This window comes from Lethenteron reissneri, unplaced genomic scaffold, assembly GCF_015708825.2.
Source record: "Lethenteron reissneri isolate LAM-NWPU_2019-01 unplaced genomic scaffold, ASM1570882v1 scaffold_1639, whole genome shotgun sequence".
Lineage (NCBI taxonomy): Eukaryota > Metazoa > Chordata > Hyperoartia > Petromyzontiformes > Petromyzontidae > Lethenteron > Lethenteron reissneri.
This window is the reverse complement of record NW_026891376.1, coordinates 2400734-2422709: the sequence shown is the minus strand read 5'-3', so window position 1 is coordinate 2422709 and position 21976 is coordinate 2400734. Positions and strand designations below refer to the sequence as shown.

Genomic DNA, 21976 nt, shown 5'->3' with positions numbered 1-21976 from the left:
TGTATCTGTGTGTATGTAAGTGTATCTGTGTGTATGTAAGTGTGTCTGTGTGTATGTAAGTGTATCTGTGTGTGTAAGTGTATCTGTGTGTATGAAAGTGTATCTGTGTGTATGTAAGTGTATCTGTGTGTATGTAAGTGTATCTGTGTGTATGTGTGTGTATGTGTGTGTAAGTGTATCTGTGTGTATGTGTGTGTATGTGTGTAAGTGTATCTGTGTGTATGTGTGTGTATGTGTATGTAAGTGTATCTGTGTGTGTAAGTGTATCTGTGTGTATGAAAGTGTATCTGTGTGTATGAAAGTGTATCTGCGTGTATGTAAGTGTATCTGCGTGTGTATGTAAGTGTATCTGTGTGTGTACGTGTGTGTGTGTGTAAGTGTATCTGTGTGTATGTGTGTATGTGTGTGTATGTAAGTGTATCTGCGTGTGTGCATGTGCCTCTCCGCGTCTCTACGTCGTACTCCCATGTCTTTGAAATCCCCACCACCCCTTACCCCCCCGGCTTGATCCGAACCTAAAAAAAGCAGTGCTACATTTACCACCGAGCCGGCAAAAAATTCCACATCGCCTTGAAGTCCAACCAACAACCAAACGAGAATTTCTTTTAAAAAACCGAACCCCCTTTGGCCGTTCGCGATCACCTCTAGGCAAGGTTTTGGAGTGGCTACAGGGAGAAAATCGAAGCCAAGACCCCCTTCCACACCACCAACTCTCCTGGGCACAGAACCAAACTCTTCACAGATCCGTGCTTCATAAGAGGTTACTAGCGTGGGACAACCCAGGGATTCATTCGTGAGCTGAGCAAATAATAATTATCACATTACACCACCGGCAAACTCGCGTCTGCCACACGTGCCCTTCCCACCATCACCAGCACCACCACCCCCGACTCTCCAGAGATTAAGTGAAAAGTGATTTAATTTCTCTGTGGTTCTTCCGGGTAAAGTCACGTCGAAAGAATTTTTTTTTTTTATAATAATATTCTCTGGTTCTTTCGGTGAATTCTAGATTTGAAGTTTTCGTGACTGCAAGGATGCATACTCTTTGTTCTTTCGGTAAAGTCACGTAGGTAAAAAATGAAATTAAAATTAATAAAAATAAAATAATAAAAATCAACCGAAGACGGAAGCTTGTGTTGCCTCCGAAACGTTGTGATTTTTATTTTATTTTTATTTTATTAATTAAAAATTTTTACCTACACGGTGACTTTACCGAAAAAAACCTAAGAATATGAATCCTTGCAGTCACGAAAGCTTCAAATCTACAACTACGAGTGTTGTATCATCGTCGTCATCATATATACAATGACTGTTTTATTAGAATTTCTCATTTACTTGATACAGCAGTCGTGCTGTGACTGTTCCTCCTGAAGACGGATGCTTGTGTTGCCTCCGAAACGTCGTGATTTTTATTGTTTTATTTTTATAAATTTTAATTTCATTTTTACCTACATGGTGACTTTACCGAAAGAACTAAGAGTATGTATCTTTCGGTAAAGTCACGTATAAAGAGAAAGTAATACATTAAATACTAGCATACGACGTTTCGATTGCAACACAAGCAATCATCGTCAGGTATAAATGAAATAGAAACACAAATCTAGTATGCTTAGAAATGTAATGTAATACAACAGAGAGAGTCGGATAACATAACAGTCAACACCCTACCTATACACCACTACACTACACACTATATTATGCTACACTACTACACTATACACTACTACACTACACTATACACTACTACACTATACACTATATTATACTACACTACTACACTATACACTACTACACTACACTATACACTACTACACTACACACTACAATACACTACTACACTACACTATACACTACTATACTACACTATACACTACTATACACTACACACTACTACAACAGAGAGTCGGATAACATAACAGTCAACACCCTACCTGGTTGATGACGTTCTTCCTGAGAATGCTAAATTTGAGAGAGAGATAAAAATTAACCCGTCAAAACAAAGTTTTTCACTATAAATCCTTTATATGCGTGGCATCGGTTTCATTTTATTATTCATGTCTGTTTTTAAATCCTTTATATTAAGTTCGCTTGCTTGCGTGCTTGCTTGCTTGCTTACGACCGTGCAAATCTTTCGGTCGTTTTTTAACCCACTTCCCGTGATCCAATCGAGCTGACATTTTGCACACAGACTCGTTGTGCGAGACAATTAATGTTCGTGAATTTTTTTTCTCCAAAATTTTACACTTTTTAGGGAAAACAAATTAAATATTTAATTACCAATTACTTAATACTGGCAGACAATCGTCTGACCCATAGGTGGCAGCCATCTCAAGCCAGAGGACGAGAGGACTCTAGCCGCCACGCATATAAAGGATTTAGAGTGAAAAACTTTGTTTTTACGGGTTTACTTGTTCTTGAGTAAGCACGCAAGCAAGCAAGTGAAGTTTATATAAAGGATTTAAATAAAAATGTAAGATCACCTCTCGACATGCCCCGTATATTCCCGAGGGCACCAGCGTTGACCCGTTTTACCACTTTCAAGAACCTGGCGGCTTCAATGTAACTGCTCTATAAATAGTCTCCATTGTACAGCGTGAGGGCAGGGATTTCATGCCATGTGGTTAGTCAACATTTGCGTCATCATGAAACGGGCGGCTACAGTCCTCTCGTCTTCTGGCTTGAGATGGCTGCCACCTACGGGTCAGATGATTGTCTGCCACAATTAAGCAATTGGTAATTAAATATTTTTTAAAAAATTCCCTAAACAGTGTAAAATTTAGGAAAAATTTTCACGAACATTAATTGTCTCGCACAACGAGTCTGCGTGCAAAATGTCAGCTCGATTGGATCAGGGGAAGTGGGTTAAAAAACGCCCGAAAGATTTGCACGGTCGTAAGCGCGCAAGCAAGCAAGCAAGTGAACTTAATATAAAGGATTTAATAAAGGGGGCCTACCCTGGCTCACCCCCCCCCCCCCTCAACCAGTATATTTACAAGGTCGGGTCTCTTGGAATTTCTCTTTACTTGATACAGCTATCGTGCTGTGACGGTTCCACCTGAAGACGGAAGCTTGTGTTGCCTCCGAAACGTCGTGATTTTTATTTAATTTTTATTTTATTTTACTTTTATTAACCTACGTGACTTTACCGGAAAAAAAAACTAAGAATTTTTTTCCTTTTGAAAATATTACTGGGGGGGTGGGGTGAAGGGGGGGGGGGGGCTCACAGTGCCTGTAGCCCAGGGGCCTACACAACCTTAATCCGATCCTCCTCCCACGAAACGAGCCGGGTTAACTCCCCCGGTGGCTTTGAGTCACGGGACCGCAAAAAAATTGGAAAAAATTAACCCGTAAAAACAAAGTTTTTCACTATAAATCCTTTATATGCGTGGCGGCTAGAGTCCTCTCGTCCTCTGGCTTGAGATGGCTGCCACCTATGGGTCAGATTATTACCTGCCACCATTAAGCAATTGGTAATTAAATATAAAAAAAAAATCCTAAAAAGTGTAAAGTTATTGAAAAAAAATTTCACGAAAATAAATTGTCACACCACAACGAGTCTGTGTGCAAAATGTCAGTTCGATTGGATCACGGGAAGTGGGTTAAAAAACGACCGAAAGATTTGCGCGGTCGTAAGCGCGCAAGCAAGCAAGTGAACTTAATATAAAGGATTTAACAAGTATAACCCGTAAAAACTAAGTTTTTCACCATAAATCCTTTATATGCGTGGCGGCTAGAGTCCTCTCGTCCTCTGGCTTGAGATGGCTGCCACCTATGGGTCAGATGATTGCCTGCCACCATTAAGCAATTGGTAATTAAATATAAAAAAAAATTCCTAAAAAGTGTAAAGTTATTGAAAAAAAATTTCACGAGAATAAATTGTCACACCACAACGAGTCTGTGTGCAAAATGTCAGCTCGATTGGATCACGGGAAGTGGGTTAAAAAACGACCGAAAGATTTGCACGGTCCTAAGCAAGCAAGCAAGTGAACTTAATAGAAAGGATTTAATCTAAAGGGATGTGATTCTGACATCAGATCAGCGCAGGCGGGCAGAGCAGCGCAGGTGGGGACCGCCCTGGGCACAACAGCGCACGCTGCACTATGCTGCACCACCGCCCTCTCCTGGACAGAGCCGGGGGGTACGGCCACTCCTCAATGCCCCACCCACGAGGTAGAAGGGAGTGAGATGGAACAGTGGATAACTGGGTGGGTGAGTGAGTGGGTGAGTGAGTGGGTGAGTGAGTGGGTGGGTGAGTGGGTGGGTGAGTGGGTGGGTGAGTGGGTGGGTGAGTGGGTGGGTGAGTGGGTGGGTGAGTGGGTGGGTGAGTGGGTGGGTGAGTGGGTGGGTGGGTGAGTGGGTGAGTGGGTGAGTGAGTGGGTGAGTGGGAGGGTGGGTGAATGGGTGAGTGGGTGGGTGGGTGGGTGAGTGAGTGAGTGGGTGATTGAGTGAGTGGGTGAGTGAGTGAGTGAGTGGGTGGGTGAGTGAGTGGGTGAGTGGGTGAGTGGGTGGGTGAATGGGTGAGTGAGTGGGTGAGTGGGTGAGTGGGTGAGTGGGTGGGTGGGTGAGTGAGTGGGTGGGTGAGTGAGTGGGTGGGTGGGTGAGTGAGTGAGTGGGTGGGTGGGTGAGTGAGTGGGTGAGTGGGTGGGTGAGTGGGTGGTGGGTGAGTGGGTGGGTGAGTGGGTGGGTGAGTGGGTGGGTGGGTGGGTGGGTGGGTGGGTGAGTGAGTGAGTGAGTGGGTGAGTGAGTGTGTGAGTGGGTGGTGGGTGAGTGAGTGGGTGAGTGGGTGAGTGAGTGGGTGAGTGAGTGGGTGGGTGAGTGGGTGGTGGGTGAGTGAGTGAGTGAGTGGGTGAGTGGGTGGGTGGGTGAGTGGGTGAGTGAGTGGGTGGGTAGGTGGGTGAGTGAGTGAGTGGGTGGGTGAGTGGGTGGGTGGGTGGGTGAGTGGATGAGTGGGTGGGTGGGTGAGTGAGTGAGTGGGTGGGTGAGTGGGTGGGTGAGTGGGTGAGTGGGTGAGTGAGTGAGTGGGTGAGTGGGTCAGTGAGTGAGTGGGTGAGTGGGTGGGCGAGTGGGTGGGTGAGTGGGTGGGTGGGCGAGTGGGTGGGTGAGTGAGTGGGTGAGTGAGTGGGTGAGTGAGTGTGTGGGATGGAGAGTGGTCGAGTAGAGATGACCGCATTGTGCTACAAACCCGGCCACCCAGGTTCAATTCCCACTCGTGGTCGACACGAGTAACGATCCGGTCCACAGCCTCCCCTAGGTCGACTCAGCCTCAAATGAGTTCCTGGAGTGGTATGTAAACATCGCCACTCAGGAGACGAAGGCTGTCGTGATGCTGTGAAATGATGATCTGCTAAATGTTATTGAGTCTCAGAAGGATACGGAGACTCTGTTGAACGTGAATCGCGCCACGAAGAGGTGAGGCCTTACCAACAGCCCCACCAAAACAAAGTACCGACCTCGTCATTTTACGCCATAAAATCCTCCACCCTCCTCCACTGCCCATGAGTGATGGAACAGTTGTCGAGAGAGTGGAGGTGTTCCCATACCTGGGCTGCGCGCTTATGACCATCTCCCGTTTGATAGCAGAGAACTCCCTCCAAATCAGTCGAGTGGAATGATCTTTTAATCGGCTGTGTTTAGTTTAATTTCATTGATTAGGTAATAACCCTGTGAGCCATGCAGCTCTTGACTCGGGTGCAGCCGTAACAAAATAAAAACATGAATAAGAAACATCTTCAAGTGACTCCAACGCACCAGAAAAATCCTGGAAAAAACAGCAAAGTCTTCCAGAAAAAGGACCGCATTTCAACGCGGTGTGCGAAAATCCCAGTGGGATGCAAGTCAAACAATAACAACCATAAGACAATGCAGATTACAGTTATCAGGCTAACTCTGCACTACAACAAACAAACATGGCTAAACCAGAACTTTTAAAAATCACCAAAATAAAGCTGTAAAAACAACGCTGTGTGGAAACGAATTGGCCTGTCGCTGCATTTGAAGCTCCGGGTCTTCATGGACACAGTTTATGTATTTGGTATCGCCCTGTGAGCCATTCGGCTCTTGAATCGGGTGCAACCGCAACAAACAAAAAACATGAACAAAAAACATCTTAAAGTGAATATGTGACTGAGTGCAAACAAAAAATCCAAGAAAAGACAGCAAAATATTGCAGAAAAAAACACCGTACAATGCGCCCAGCTTATATATATGCTCCAAGCTCGTGTGCTGTTTCATTCAGACTCTGTCGCCTCGACGGACCTGGTTTTCACCTGAGGACGGCTGCTTGCGTTGTGGCCGAAACGTCGTGAGAATTGTTTTATTATGTTTTATTTTTATTATTTTATTACTTCCCTTCTACGTGACTTTACCGAAAGAACCAAGAAGACCGTACACACCAACGCTGTGTGCAAAAATCCCAGTGGGATGCAAGTCAAACAACAACAACAACCACAAGACAACTTAGATTAAGGCCATCAGTCTAACTCTGTACTGCAACAAACAAACATGGCCAAACCAATACACTTTTCAAAATCACCAAAATAAAGCCATGAAAGCAATGAAACAGTGATCATAGGAACTGTGACGGAATTTGCACAATAAATGGCATCAACAACATGTACTACCAAACTCTGTAGCCATAGCTGGCTGCATGAGTCACTCCACAACAGCAGGGTCTTCATGGACACAGTTTATGTCCTCCCTTACAGCATTACCTTCCCGAAATCAAAGTGTAATGTAGGTCGTGGAAGCGACTTCTGGAATCCGGTCTTTATTTGTCTTTCGTTCACAACACTCCCATCTTACTCCTTGACGCTGCTGACAGACAGGGTGAGAGGGAGAGAGAGAGACACGCGCGGCCACGTGGCTGCCTGGACCACGTGGCAGCCTGGACCACGTGGGCAGCCTGGACCACGTGGCAAGCCTCGACCACGTGGCAGCCTGGACCACGTGGGCAGCCTGGACCACGTGGGCAGCCTGGACCACGTGGGCAGCCTGGACCACGTGGGCAGCCTGGACCACGTGGGCAGCCTGGACCACGTGGTACAGCCTGGACCACGTGGCCTCACCCTCCGTTCGTTCCAGTTCTGACCACGTGTTGTTCGTCTCCACCCCTATTTAATACCCGGGTCACGTGGTACCTTTCCACCAATCCTGGTTAGCCTCTATGGAATGTTCCAGACTCCATCGTAGGCTCCCGGGACCACGCCCCTGACTCGTCTCCCCATTGGCTGTGGCTAAAGCCAGCAGAACCATTCCTCTACTTACAGATGTCACCTTCCCATGACGTCAGGGCCACGCCCCTAGGCTTTCCCCCATTGGCTATGGGCCAGGACCGGCAGAGCCAATCATCGTGATGAGTTGTGATCCAACAGCAACCCGGATATGTCCTCACATTACAAAAGTATGAAAGCAAAACATCGAAAGTGGAAAGACCACACGGTGGGCAAAAATCTGCGCCCAACAATTTATTGACAAACGGGGGTTTACATGCAACAGCAAAACGAAGATTAAAATCAGTCCAGCTGTGTCCCTTGTGTTTGTGTGCGTGCCTGTGTGTGTGTGAGCCGCATTATAGTTCAGGACTTTTACTGGTAGGAACCTCCTGGTTACACCAGCCCACAGGGGATTATTGTGTCCGTCCGTCCGTCGTGCATCCAAAAATGGGAGGGGTGGGGCTGGGTGGGAAGGGGCTGGGTGGGGAGGGGCTGGGTGGGGAGGGTGGGGAGGGGCTGGGTGGGGAGGGGCTGGGTGGGGAGGGGAGGGTGGGGAGGGGCTGGGTGGGGAGGGGAGGGTGGGGAGGGGCTGGGTGGGGAGGGGCTGGGTGGGGAGGGTGGGGAGGGGCTGGGTGGGGAGGGGCTGGGTGGGGAGGGGCTGGGTGGGGAGGGAGGGAGGGTTGGGGCTGGGTGGGGAGGGGCTGGTCACCCCGTGGTGCCCTTATAAAACTCAACGTTTCACCTACTCACGCCGGCTTGTGCCCGCCCTCACAGTCGGGCATATTTGCGGAATACACCACGCCGCCGTTGACCCTGCAGGCCATTGACCGAGCAACCCAACAACGTTCCTACCAGCTCCCTCCGCAGCAGGACAATGTGTTGAATACGAGTGCCACCTCATCAGGAAGGAGTGGGGCCTAAAGATTAAGTGGGCGGGGAATGTAGAGGAAGAGGCGGAGCCTAAACCGGAAGAGGTGGAGCCTAAACCGGAAGGGGTGGGGCCTAGGGAGTAAGGGAGACCAATCAGGGAGTGATGGGACCTCAGGTTTAAGGGGGCGAGATGAATAGGGCATCATGGTGCGCCGAGGTGGTGAGATGTTAGCTCCCTCGCCTGGTGTGCAGGAGACACCATTGGAACCTCATTTGCCAGTAAAAATATGATAATTGTTTTTTACCCTTTTATCTGGCAACAAAACTGACACCTTTTTTACGAGGAGTCATGTTTGCATAGACCACAATGCCTGCAGTCGGAATGCAAATAAAAAAACACAACTCTGATAATGTATGTGCACTGTCCTTGAAGTTGATTGGTCCACACCCGAGACAGCTTTCCTTAGAGCCTGGTCTCACATGGGTTGGACCAGATGACGCCAAAAGGCGCATTATGGCTGCAGGTATTGTGGTCAATGCAAACATGACTCATTGTAAAATAAAGTGTCAGTTTTGTTGCCAGATAAAAGGGTAAAAAAACAATTATCATATTTTTTACTGGCAAATGAGGTTCCAATAATACCGTTATGTTTGTGGTTTTTATACAGGGGGGGGGGGGTGATGTCTAATGTGACGCGTGAGTTTTGTTGCTCTCCTCGGCCTATTTTTGCCACCAGGCCGATCTGAGGGCTGCAGCGGCAGTGGCAGCGGCGGTCACGTAGAAGGGAAATAATAAAATAATAACAATAAACATAATAAAATACAATTCTCACGACGTTTCGGCCACAACGCAAGCAGCCGTCCTCAGGTGAAGAACAGGTCTGTCGGAAAGACAGCGTCTGAATGAGCACCATCAAGCTTGGCAGCGTATATTTAAGCTGGGTTGGAGAAGGAAGAGTGCCTTGACAAAATAATTTGCATATCAAGAGGAATTTAGCATATTTATGGGAAATGCAGATATGGGATTAGTCACTACTTGTGGAATGCGTAGGAGGTGGGCGGGGGGTTTTAAAGTCATATTATGCCCGTGCATTATGTAGGATTATTAGTTCCCTTCTACGTGACTTTACCGAAAGAACCAAGAAAATTATTCTAGATTTGAAGCTTTCGTGACTGCAAGGATTCATACTCTTTGGTGTTTTCGGCAAAGTCGCCACGTAGGTGAAAAATAAAACAAAATAAATGAAATGAAAACAACTGAAGGACGGAAGCTTGCGTTGCCCCCGAAACGTCGCGGTTCAATTTAGTTGTTTTCATTTCTTTCGATTTAAAGCTTTCGTGACTGCAGGGATTCATTTTCTTGGTTCTTTCGGTAAAGTCACGTATTATTATTATTTCCATTCTACGTGACTTTACCGAAAGAACCAAGAAGATTCATTTCTTTCGTTGAATTTTTTGACCTACCTGACTTCACCGAAAAAAACCAAACAGCGCAACAACGATGGCCACGACCGTGACTACGGTGACGACGACAACGGTGACGATGAGAATCCCTTGCCACCATTGGAACCTCATTTTCCATTAAAAAATATGATAATTGGTTTTTTACCCTTCTATCTGGCAACAAATTTTCAGAGTTATGTTTTTTGTTTGCATTACGACTGCAGGTATTGTGGTCTATGCAAACATGACTCCTTGTAAAAAAAAGGTGTCAGTTTTGTTGCCAGATAGAAGGGTGAAAAAACAATTATCAATCCCTCGCCATTCAAAGAGTTGACTTCCCGAGTGGCGACGCAAAACCAAAACGACCCCGCGGGTTTCATCGGTAGCGCCACCGACGCGTGCCGGGAGACGTGCGGTCTCACGGTGCCAGCAGCGGCGTACGCTCCGAGGCGCCGACCGGTGTCACCGCCGCCGCCGCCGCCGTGTCATCGTCCGTGCCGGAGGCCCCGAGCCTCCACGTCACCGACGAGAGTTGGCGCTGGATGTGGATGAAACAGGCGGCGACGACGCGGCGTTCGTGGCGGGGTCGAGCGCGTCCGCTGACCCATGACTCCCCGGCCACCGCCGCCTGCAAGGGGGTGGGGGTGAGCAGAGGTCGCAACCGGGTACCCGATACCCGTACCCTACCCGATACCCGGCTACCCGTACCGTACTCTACCCGATACCCTTACCCTACCCGATAACCGTACCCTACCCGATACCCGTACCCTACCCGATACTCGGCTACCCGTACCCGGCCGGGTACGGGTAGCTGTTTGCGACCCTGGTGCGGCCGGGTACGGGTAGGCCGTGAGTCACTGGTGAGTCACCGTTTGTCACTCATTTCCCAACGTCTTGTCTCTTCTCACAATTCAAGTTCCTAGAATCAACCCACCCGCGCCAGCAACGTGGCTTCATCCCAGAGGTCGCAATCGGGTACCCGATACCCGTACCCTACCCGTACCCGGCCGTACCCGTACCCTACCCGTACCCGTTTGCGACCTCTGGCGACGACGCGCCGTGTCAACATGAAGCGTCAACATGGAGCGCTGCGGTCGGCATGGTGGGCTAGGTAGGGTGGTGCGGAAGAAGTTCAACATCCATGCAAACACAGACTCACACACAGAGACCCACAGACTCACACAGAGAGGCCCATAGACTCACACAGAGACCCACAGACTCACAGAGACCCACAGACTCACACGAGAGGCCCATAGACTCACACAGAGACCCATAGACTCACACAGAGACCCATAGACTCACACAGAGACCCATAGACTCACACAGAGACCCATAGACTCACACAGAGAGACCCATAGACTCACACAGAGACCCATAGACTCACACAGAGACCCATAGACTCACCAGAACCCATAGACTCACACAGAGACCCATAGACTCACACAGAGACCCAAGACTCACACAGAGACCCATAGACTCACACAGAGACCCATAGACTCACACAGAGACCATAGACTCACACAGAGACCCATAGACTCACACAGAGACCCATAGACTCACACAGAGACCCATAGACTCACACAGAGACCCATAGACTCACACAGAGACCCATAGACTCACACACAGAGACCCATAGACTCACACAGAGACCCATAGACTCACACAGAGACCCATAGACTCACACAGAGAGACCCATAGACTCACACAGAGACCCATAGACACACAGAGACCCATAGACTCACACAGAGAGCCATAGACTCTCACAGGAGGCCCATAGACTCACACAGAGAGACCCACAGATCACACAGAGAGACCCACAGACTCTCACACAGAGAGACCATAGACTCACACAGAGAGACCTATAGACTCACACAGAGAGACCCATAGACTCACACAGAGACCCATAGACTCACACAGACATATAGACTCACACAGACACCCATAGACTTGCACAGAGACACCCATATACTCACACAGAGAGGCCCATAGACTCACACGAGAGGCCCATAGACTCACACAGAGAGACCCATAGACTCACACAGAGAGGCCCATAGACTCACACAGAGAGGCCCACAGACTCACACAGAGAGGCCCATAGACTCACACAGAGAGGCCCATAGACTCACACAGAGAGGCCCATAGACTCACACAGAGAGACCCATAGACTCACACAGAAACCCACAGACTCACACAGAGACCCATAGACTCACACAGAGAGGCCATAGACTCACACAGAGACCCATAGACTCACACAGAGAGGCCCATAGACTCACACAGAGAGACCCATAGACTCACACACAGAGACCAATAGACTCACACAGAGAGACCCATAGACTCACACAGAGAGACCCATAGACTCACACAGAGAGACCCACAGACTCACACAGAGAGACCCACAGACTCACACAGAGAGACCCACAGACTCACACAGAGACCCATAGACTCACACAGAGAGACCCATAGACTCACACAGAGACCCATAGACTCACACAGAGAGACACATAGACTCACACAGAGAGACCCATAGACTCACACAGAGAGACCAATAGACTCACACAGAGAGACCCATAGACTCACACAGAGAGACCCATAGACTCACACAGAGAGACCCATAGACTCACACAGAGAGACCCATAGACTCACACAGAGAGACCCATAGACTCACACAGAGAGACCCATAGACTCACACAGAGAGACCCATAAGACTCACACAGTGACTCATAGACTCACACAGAGAGGCCCATAGACTCACACAGAGAGGCCCATAGACTCACACAGAGAGACCCATAGACTCACACAGAGAGACCCATAGACTCACACAGAGAGACCCATAGACTCACACAGAGAGACCAATAGACTCACACAGAGAGACCCATAGACTCACACAGAGAGACCCATAGACTCACACAGAGAGACCCATAGACTCACACAGAGAGGCCCATAGACTCACACAGAGAGGCCCATAGACTCACACAGAGAGACCCATAGACTCACACAGAGAGGCCCATAGACTCACACAGAGAGACCCATAGACTCACACAGAGAGACCCATAGACTCACACAGAGAGGCCCATAGACTCACACAGAGAGACCCATAGACTCACACAGAGAGACCCATAGACTCACACAGAGAGGCCCATAGACTCACACAGAGAGGCCCATAGACTCACACAGAGAGACCCATAGACTCACACAGAGAGACCCATAGACTCACACAGAGAGACCCATAGACTCACACAGAGAGACCCATAGACTCACACACAGAGACCAATAGACTCGCACAGAGAGACCCATAGACTCACACAGAGAGGACCCATAGACTCACACAGAGAGATCCATAGACTCACACAGAGAGACCCATAGACTCACACAGAGAGACCCATAGACTCACACAGAGAGACCAATAGACTCACACAGAGAGACCAATAGACTCACACAGAGAGACCCATAGACTCACACAGAGACCCATAGACTCACACAGAGACCCATAGACTCACACAGAGAGCCCCATAGACTCACACAGAGACCCATAGACTCACACAGAGACCCATAGACTCACACAGAGGGCCCATAGACTCACACAGAGAGGACCCATAGACTCACACAGAGACCCATAGACTCACACAGAGAGACCCCATAGACTCACACAGAGACCCATAGACTCACACAGAGACCCATAGACTCACACAGAGAGACCCATAGACAGAGACCAATAGACTCACACAGAGAGACCCATAGACTCACACAGAGACCCATAGACTCACACAGAGACCCATAGACTCACACAGAGAGGCCCATAGACTCACACAGAGAGACCCATAGACTCACACAGAGACCCATAGACTCACACAGAGAGACCCATAGACTCACACAGAGACCCATAGACTCACACAGAGACCCATAGACTCACACAGAGAGACCCATAGACTCACACACAGAGACCAATAGACTCGCACAGAGAGACCCTCAGACTCACACAGAGACTCATATAAACTCACAAAGAGAACCATAGACTTACCAAAATACCCACAGACTCACACAGAGACCCATATACTCACACAGATACCCAAAGACTCACACAGAGACCCATAGACTCACACAGAGACCCACAGACTCACACAGAGACCCACAGACTCACACAGTGACTCATAGACCCACACAGATACCCACAGACTCACACAGATACCCAAAGACTCACACAGATACCCATAGACTCACACAGATACCCATAGACTCACACAGATACCCACAGACTCGCGTAGAGACCCACAGACTCACACAGAGACCCATAGACGCACACTGAGACCCACAGACTCACACAGAGACCCACATACTCAAACAGAAACCCATAGACGCACATAGAGACCCACAGGCTCACACAGAGACCCATAGACGCACACAGAGACTCACACAGAGACCCATAGACTCACACAGAGACCCACAGACTCACACAGAGACCCACAGACTCACACAGAGACCCACAGACTCACACAGAGACCCACAGACTCACACAGAGACCCATAGACTCACACAGAGACCCACAGACTCACACAAAGACCCACAGACTCACACAGAGACCCATAGACTCACACAGAGACCCATAGACTCACACAGAGACCCACAGACTCACACAGAGACCCACAGACTCACACAGAGACCCACAGACTCACACAGAGACCCACAGACTCACACAGAGACCCACAGACTCACACAGAGACCCACAGACTCACACAGAGACCCATAGACTGACACAGAGACCCACAGACTCACACAAAGACCCATAGACTCACACAGAGACCCACAGACTCACACAGAGACCCACAGACTCACACAGAGACCCATAGACTCACACAGAGACCCACAGACTCACACAAAGACCCATAGACTCACACAGAGACCCACAGACTCACACAGAGACCCACAGACTCACACAGAGACCCACAGACTCACACAGAGACCCACATACTCACACAGATACCCACGGACTCACACAGTGGGGGAGGTTGGGGGTAGGGGGGTGTGTGGGGAGTCTTTGGGGGTCCCCACTTACCCGCAAGTAGAGGAGGCTTGCAAGGAACAGGCTGATGCTTCCAAGGAAGGTGGAGAGCGTGAAGCCGCAGGGGATGCCCATCCTGGATAGGTGGGTGGAGTGGGGGACGGGGGGGGAGAGCGGGCGATTCGGGGCATGAAGACAAAGATCCCCCGCGTAGCCTGTCACAGACCGTAGGGGCAAGTGCTGTTAGCGAGCAGCACCTGTGAATGTCGGCACGGCACACGAGGGGGTGGGTGGCCAGCACCACGCCCGGCCGCCTTTATCTCCCGAGTGGCGATGTTTATGCACTGCACTCATTTGAGGCTGAGTCGACCTAGGGGAGGCCCAGGACCGGTGTTGTTCGCGCAGTGCCCCCATCTGCCAAGGGCCGTTTGGATATTTATAACATCATTCGTGGGCCATACAAAATGATCAACTTAGAAAATTAACCCGTAAAAACAAAATTTTTCACTATAAATCCTTTATATGCGTGGCGGCTAGAGTCCTCTCCTCCTCTGGCTTGAGATGGCTGCCACCTATGGGTCAGATGATTGCCTGCCACCATTAAGCAATTGGTAATTAAATATAATTTATTTTTTCCTAAAAAGTGTAAAATTTTGGAGAAAAAAAATTCACGAAAATAAATTGTCACGCACAACGAGTCTGTGTGGAAGATTTCAGCTCGATTGGATCACGGGAAGTGGGTTAAAAAACGACCGAAAGATTTGCACGGTCGTAAGCGCGCAAGCAAGCAAGCAAGTGAACTTATTATAAAGGATTTAATAAAGGATTTAGAAATGAGCCCGTTGTTATATTTGGTCAAACATTTCATTAACTCGCCCCTAATGTGATGGCTGGAACTGCTTTTCTTTGGCGAGGCGTGGGGTGATGTTTGCCAGTATTGATGATGATGTTGCTGCTAAATTTCGATTTAAAGCTTTCGTGACTGCAGGGATTCATCTTCTTGGTTCTTTCGGTAAAGTCACGTAGAAGGGAAGTAATAAAATAATAAAAATAAAACATAATAAAATAATTCTCACATTTAATATAAGGTACCACAATGTGGTACGTATCAGATATTAAACTGATAAGAACAAATACTACACTTGATCTTAGCCAAAAGGCCGAGATACGTACCACATTGTGGTACCTTATATTAAATGTGAGAATTATTTTATTATGTTTTATTTTTATTATTTTATTACTTCCCTTCTACGTGACTTTACCGAAAGAACCAAGAAGATGTTGCTGCTACTCGCAACTGCTTTTCCAGGTTTGCTCCTAGATTTATTGAATTTCGAGTCCTGCCTGCGGTTGCCTTGGCAGGGCCCAGACCCAAATGATTTCGCGGGGCTTTATATGGCCCGCAGGCCGGACGTTCCCTCCACCCCTGCGAAACGATGGCAACATCAGCCGCCATGCACCACTAAGCAGAGGTCGCAACCGGGTACCCGATACCCGTACCCTACCCGATACCCGGCTACCCGTACCCGGCCGGGTACGGGTAGCCGTTTGCGACCCTGGTGCGGGCCGGGTACGGGTAGGCCGTGAGTCACTGGTGAGTCACCGTTTGTCACTCATTTCCCAACGCCTTGTCTCTTCTCACAATTCAAGTTCCTAGAATCAACCCACCCGCGCCTGCAACATGGCTTCATCCCAGAGGTCGCAATCGGGTACCCGATACCCGTACCCTACACGATACCCGTACCCTACACGATACCCGGTCGGGTACGGGTAGCCGGGTATCGGGTACGGGTACGGGTACCCGTTTGCGACCCTGGTGCGGCCGGGTACGGGTACGGGTAAGGAATCAAAACCCGTTTGCGACCTCTGCCACTAAGTGGCAGTGAGGTCACCGCGGTGTTTGTGCCAGGCTAGGTACATGTCGAGGCTATCGCGTGAAGTGTGGAAAGTCTTCTCGGTTCTTTCGGTAAAGTCATCACGTAGAAGGGAAATAATAAAATAATAAAAATAAACTTCATAAAAAATACAATTCTCACGACGTTTCGGCCACAACGCAAGCAGCCGTCCTCAGGTGAAGAACAGGTCTGTCGGAAAGACAGCGTCTGAATGAGCACCACCAAGCTTGGCAGCGTCTATTTAAGCTGCTGGGTTAGAGGGGAAGGGCGCCTTGACAAAGGAATTTGCATATCAACAGAGGAATTTAGCATATTTATGGGAAATGCAGATATGGGATTAGTCACTACTTGTGGAATGCGTAGGAGGTGGGGTCTCAAAGTCATATTATGCCCGTGCATTATGTATGTAAAAAAGCGTGGAAAGCTTGCTGCTGGCAGGAGGTCACGGGACAGACGCAGATGCCATGGGTTGACTGAGATGACCGGTAGATGCACCACCAGCTGTACCCTCCTACTGTGCCAGGCTAGGTGCCAGAGGTCATGGGACAGACCCAGCAGGTGCCATGGGTTGACTGAGATGACCGGTAGATGCACCACCAGCTGTACCCTCCTACTGTTCCAGGCTAGGTGCCGCAAGTCACGGGACAGACCCAGCAGGTGCCATGGGTTGACTGCTGTGCCAGGCTAGGTGCAGGAGGAGGTCACGGGACAGACCCAGCAGGTGCCATGGGTTGACTGAGATGACCGGCAGATGCTACCACCTGTGCCCCCTACTGTGCCAACTCGCTGCGTTGTAACTGCCCGTTACTCCACTCGTTGTTGTGAGCTTCGTTCTTCTGCCCTTGGCTGTTGGTGGAGGGCGACTGCCTCCAACTGCCCCATCAGCGGCGTCCTTCACGAGCCTCCTCCTCCACAGAAGCCGTTCTTGACACCGCTAGCAACGGCCATTGGCAAGTCCACTCAGCTCCACATCCTCCTGTACCGCATCAGCTCCATCTCTTCCCTAGCTGTGCCACTCACCCACTCACTCACTCACCACACCCACTCACTAACTCTTACCTACCCACTCACCCATCCATTCGCCACACCTCACCCACCCACTCAGCAATCAGCTCCATCTCTTCCCTTGCTGTACCCACTCACTCACCCACCCACTCACTCACTCACCCACCCACTCACCAACTCTCAACTACCCACTCACCCATCCATTCCCCACTCCTCACCCACCCACTCAGCCATCAGCTCCATCTCTTCCCTAGCTGTGCCACCCACCCACCCATTCACTCACTCACCACACCCACTCACCAACTCTCACCTACCCACTCACCCATACATTCGCCACACCTCACCCACCCACTCAGCCATCAGCTCCATCTCTTCCCTTGCTGTACCACTCGCTCACCCACTCACTCACTCACTCACCACACCCACTCACTCACTCTCACCTACCCACTCACCCATCCACTCGCCACACCTCACCCACCCACTCAGCCATCAGCTCCATCTCTTCCCTTGCTGTACCCACTCACTCACCCACCCACCCACTCACTCACCACACCCACTCACCAATTTTCACCTACCCACTCACCCATCCATTCGCCACACCTCACCCACCCACTCAGCAATCAGCTCCATCTCTTCCCTTGCTGTACCCACTCACTCACCCACCCACTCACTCACTCACCACACCCACTCACCAACTCTCACCTACCCACTCACCCATACATTCGCCACACCTCACCCACCCACTCAGCCATCAGCTCCATCTCTTCCCTTGCTGTACCACTCGCTCACCCACTCACTCACTCACTCACCACACCCACTCACTCACTCTCACCTACCCACTCACCCATCCACTCGCCACACCTCACCCACCCACTCAGCCATCAGCTCCATCTCTTCCCTTGCTGTACCCACTCACTCACCCACCCACCCACTCACTCACCACACCCACTCACCAATTTTCACCTACCCACTCACCCATCCATTCGCCACACCTCACCCACCCACTCAGCAATCAGCTCCATCTCTTCCCTTGCTGTACCCACTCACTCACCCACCCACTCACTCACTCACCACACCCACTCACCAACTCTCACCTACCCACTCACCCATCCATTTGCCACACCTCACCCACCCACTCAGCAATCAGCCCATCTCTTCCCTAGCTGTGCCACCCACCCACTCACCAATTCTCACCTACGCACTCACCCATCCATTCGCCACACCTCACCCACCCACTCACTCACTCACCACACCCACTCACCAACTCTCACCTACCCACTCACCCATCCATTCGCCACACCTCACCCACCCACTCACTCACTCACCCACCCACTCACTCACCCATCCACTCGCCACATCACCCACTCACTCACCACACCCACTCAATCACTCTCACCTACCCACTCACCCATCCACTCGCCACATCACCCACTCACTCACCACACCCACTCAATCACTCTCACCTACCCACTCACCCATCCACTCGCCACATCACCCACTCACTCACCACACCCACTCACTCACTCTCACCTACCCACTCACCCATCCACTCGCCACATCACCCACTCACTCACCACACCCACTCAATCACTCTCACCTACCCACTCACCCATCCATTCGCCACACCTCACCCACCCACTCAGCCATCAGCCCATCTCTTCCCTTGCTGTACCCACTCACTCACCCACCCACTCACTCACTCACCACACCCACTCACTCACTCTCACCTACCCACTCACCCACCCATTCGCCACACCTCACCCACCCACTCAGCCATCAGCTCCATCTCTTCCCTTGCTGTACCCACTCACTCGCCCACCCACTCACTCACTCACCACACCCACTCACCAATTTTCACCTACCCACTCACCCATCCATTCGCCACACCTCACCCACCCACTCAGCCATCAGCCCATCTCTTCCCTAGCTGTGCCACCCACCCACTCACCAACTCTCACCTACCCACTCACCCATCCATTCGCCACACCTCACCCACCCACTCACTCACTCACCCACCCACTCACTCACTCTCACCTACCCACTCACCCATCCACTCGCCACATCACCCACTCACTCACCACACCCACTCACCAACTCTCACCTACCCACTCACCCATCCACTCGCCACATCACCCACTCACTCACCCACCCACTCACTCACTCTCACCTACCCACTCACCCATCCACTCGCCACATCACCCACTCACTCACCACACCCACTCACCAACTCTCACCTACCCACTCACCCATACATTCGCCACACCTCACCCACCCACTCAGCCATCAGCTCCATCTCTTCCCTTGCTGTACCACTCGCTCACCCACTCACTCACTCACCACACCCACTCACTCACTCTCACCTACCCACTCACCCATCCACTCGCCACACCTCACCCACCCACTCAGCCATCAGCTCCATCTCTTCCCTTGCTGTACCCACTCACTCGCCCACCCACTCACTCACTCACCACACCCACTCACTCACCACACCCACTCACTCACTCTCACCTACCCACTCACCCACCCATTCGCCACACCTCACCCACCCACTCAGCCATCAGCTCCATCTCTTCCCTTGCTGTACCCACTCACTCGCCCACCCACTCACTCACTCACCACACCCACTCACTCACTCTCACCTACCCACTCACCCATACATTCGCCACACCTCACCCACCCACTCAGCCATCAGCTCCATCTCTTCCCTTGCTGTACCACTCGCTCACCCACTCACTCACTCACCACACCCACTCACCAACTCTCACCTACCCACTCACCCATACATTCGCCACACCTCACCCACCCACTCAGCCATCAGCTCCATCTCTTCCCTTGCTGTACCACTCGCTCACCCACTCACTCACTCACCACACCCACTCACTCACTCTCACCTACCCACTCACCCATCCACTCGCCACACCTCACCCACCCACTCAGCCATCAGCTCCATCTCTTCCCTTGCTGTACCCACTCACTCGCCCACCCACTCACTCACTCACCACACCCACTCACCAATTCTCTCCTACCCACTCACCCATCCACTCACCACACCTCACCCACCCATTCAGCCATCAGCTCCATCTCTTCCCTTGCTGTACCACTCGCTCACCCACTCACTCACTCACCACACCCACTCACTCACTCACTCTCACCTACCCACTCACCCATCCATTCGCCACACCTCACCCACCCACTCAGCAATCAGCTCCATCTCTTCCCTTGCTGTACCCACTCACTCACCCACCCACTCACTCACTCACCACACCCACTCCCCAACTCTCACCTACCCACTCACCCATCCACTCGCCACATCACCCACTCACTCACCCACCCACTCACTCACTCTCACCTACCCACTCACCCATCCACTCGCCACCTCACCCACCCACTCAGCCATCAGCCCATCTCTTCTACAGCCTGTTGCGTGTCTATTTTAGCCCCTCTCCATCTGTCCAAACATCAGCTGCTTGGGGCACGCGACCCGGCAGACCCAGCCTCCTCGCCTGCCGGAGGAGTTCACCGATGACGGGAACCTGCGTCCAGATCTCCCGAGGAAGGACCCGCGAGTTCCTTGAAGAGGAAGCCCCCGGGGAGAGCGGACCTCAGGCGTGGTGGGCTCCCCTTGCACCCCCAACACGAGACTCACACGAGACTCACGTGGTGTAGAGCAGCGCGCGGCTGTAGTAGGAGGTGGTGACCATTCCCAGGGCATCCACCAGCCGCTCCAGCAGCTCCTGAGCCCTGCAGAGATAGAATGCCACGGCTCGGCCCTTGAGCAGCTCACATGCATCCCATTGTTTCCACTGGCCACACCCGAACCGAGCCAGGCCATGGGGACCCTGGCACGGTACGGGTGGTGTTTTTCCACTGCCCACACCGGCTCCATTCCCAGCAACACAAACGACCGTCGCTTGCGGCGTGGCGATCGAAACGTCGTGATCAATAACACTGGTCAACAAAACAAAATTCTGGCCTGGACTTTTGCAGCTGTTTTAAACTAATTTCAGGGTGCTGATTCCAATTCTAGATTTCAAGCTTCCGTGACTGCGAGGATTCATATTCTTAAGTCACGTAGGTAAAACATCAAAATTAATAATAATATTTTTATTTTATTTTATTTATTTTATTTTTTATTAATTTAGATGTTTTACCTACGTGACTTTACCGGAAAAACCTAAGAATATGCTGATTCCAAATCTGATCTCAGATTTTCTCTATCACATCTCATTTTTATGCTATCGGCATACCCCATTTTCATTGATTTTACCTGAAATTAACTCTGTCACTTATGATTGCAAGTTGATGTGAGTCAGTGACTGCTTTAGTGTTAAAATACGGTGCTGTATTTTTAGGATAGTGTGTCTATAATATCATTTTATGTAGATATCCACATTTATTTAATATTTTTCTTCCGCAGTTTTTATTGAAAATACAAAAACCTGATGTGATAGACAAAAAAAATTACCTTAAAACAGTTGGAATACCTTATGCCAGCAAAAGTGTGTTGACCAGTGTTATTGTTTCTAGATTTGAAGCTTTCGTGACTGCAAGGATTC

The 21976-nt window shown here is 50.3% G+C and overlaps 1 long non-coding RNA gene and 1 pseudogene across 1 annotated transcript; both read right to left on the bottom strand.

The window, feature by feature from the left end:
* Window positions 1–10079: 10079 nt before the first annotated feature.
* LOC133339018 (uncharacterized) lies at window positions 10080–21124 on the bottom strand. The gene is made up of 3 exons (XR_009754665.1): window positions 21078–21124; window positions 14575–14656; window positions 10080–10152 (listed from the first exon to the last, which is right to left on the bottom strand). It is a non-coding gene; the product is annotated as an uncharacterized LOC133339018 (long non-coding RNA).
* LOC133339025 (U2 spliceosomal RNA) lies at window positions 15585–15693 on the bottom strand (annotated as a pseudogene).
* Window positions 21125–21976: the final 852 nt, after the last annotated feature.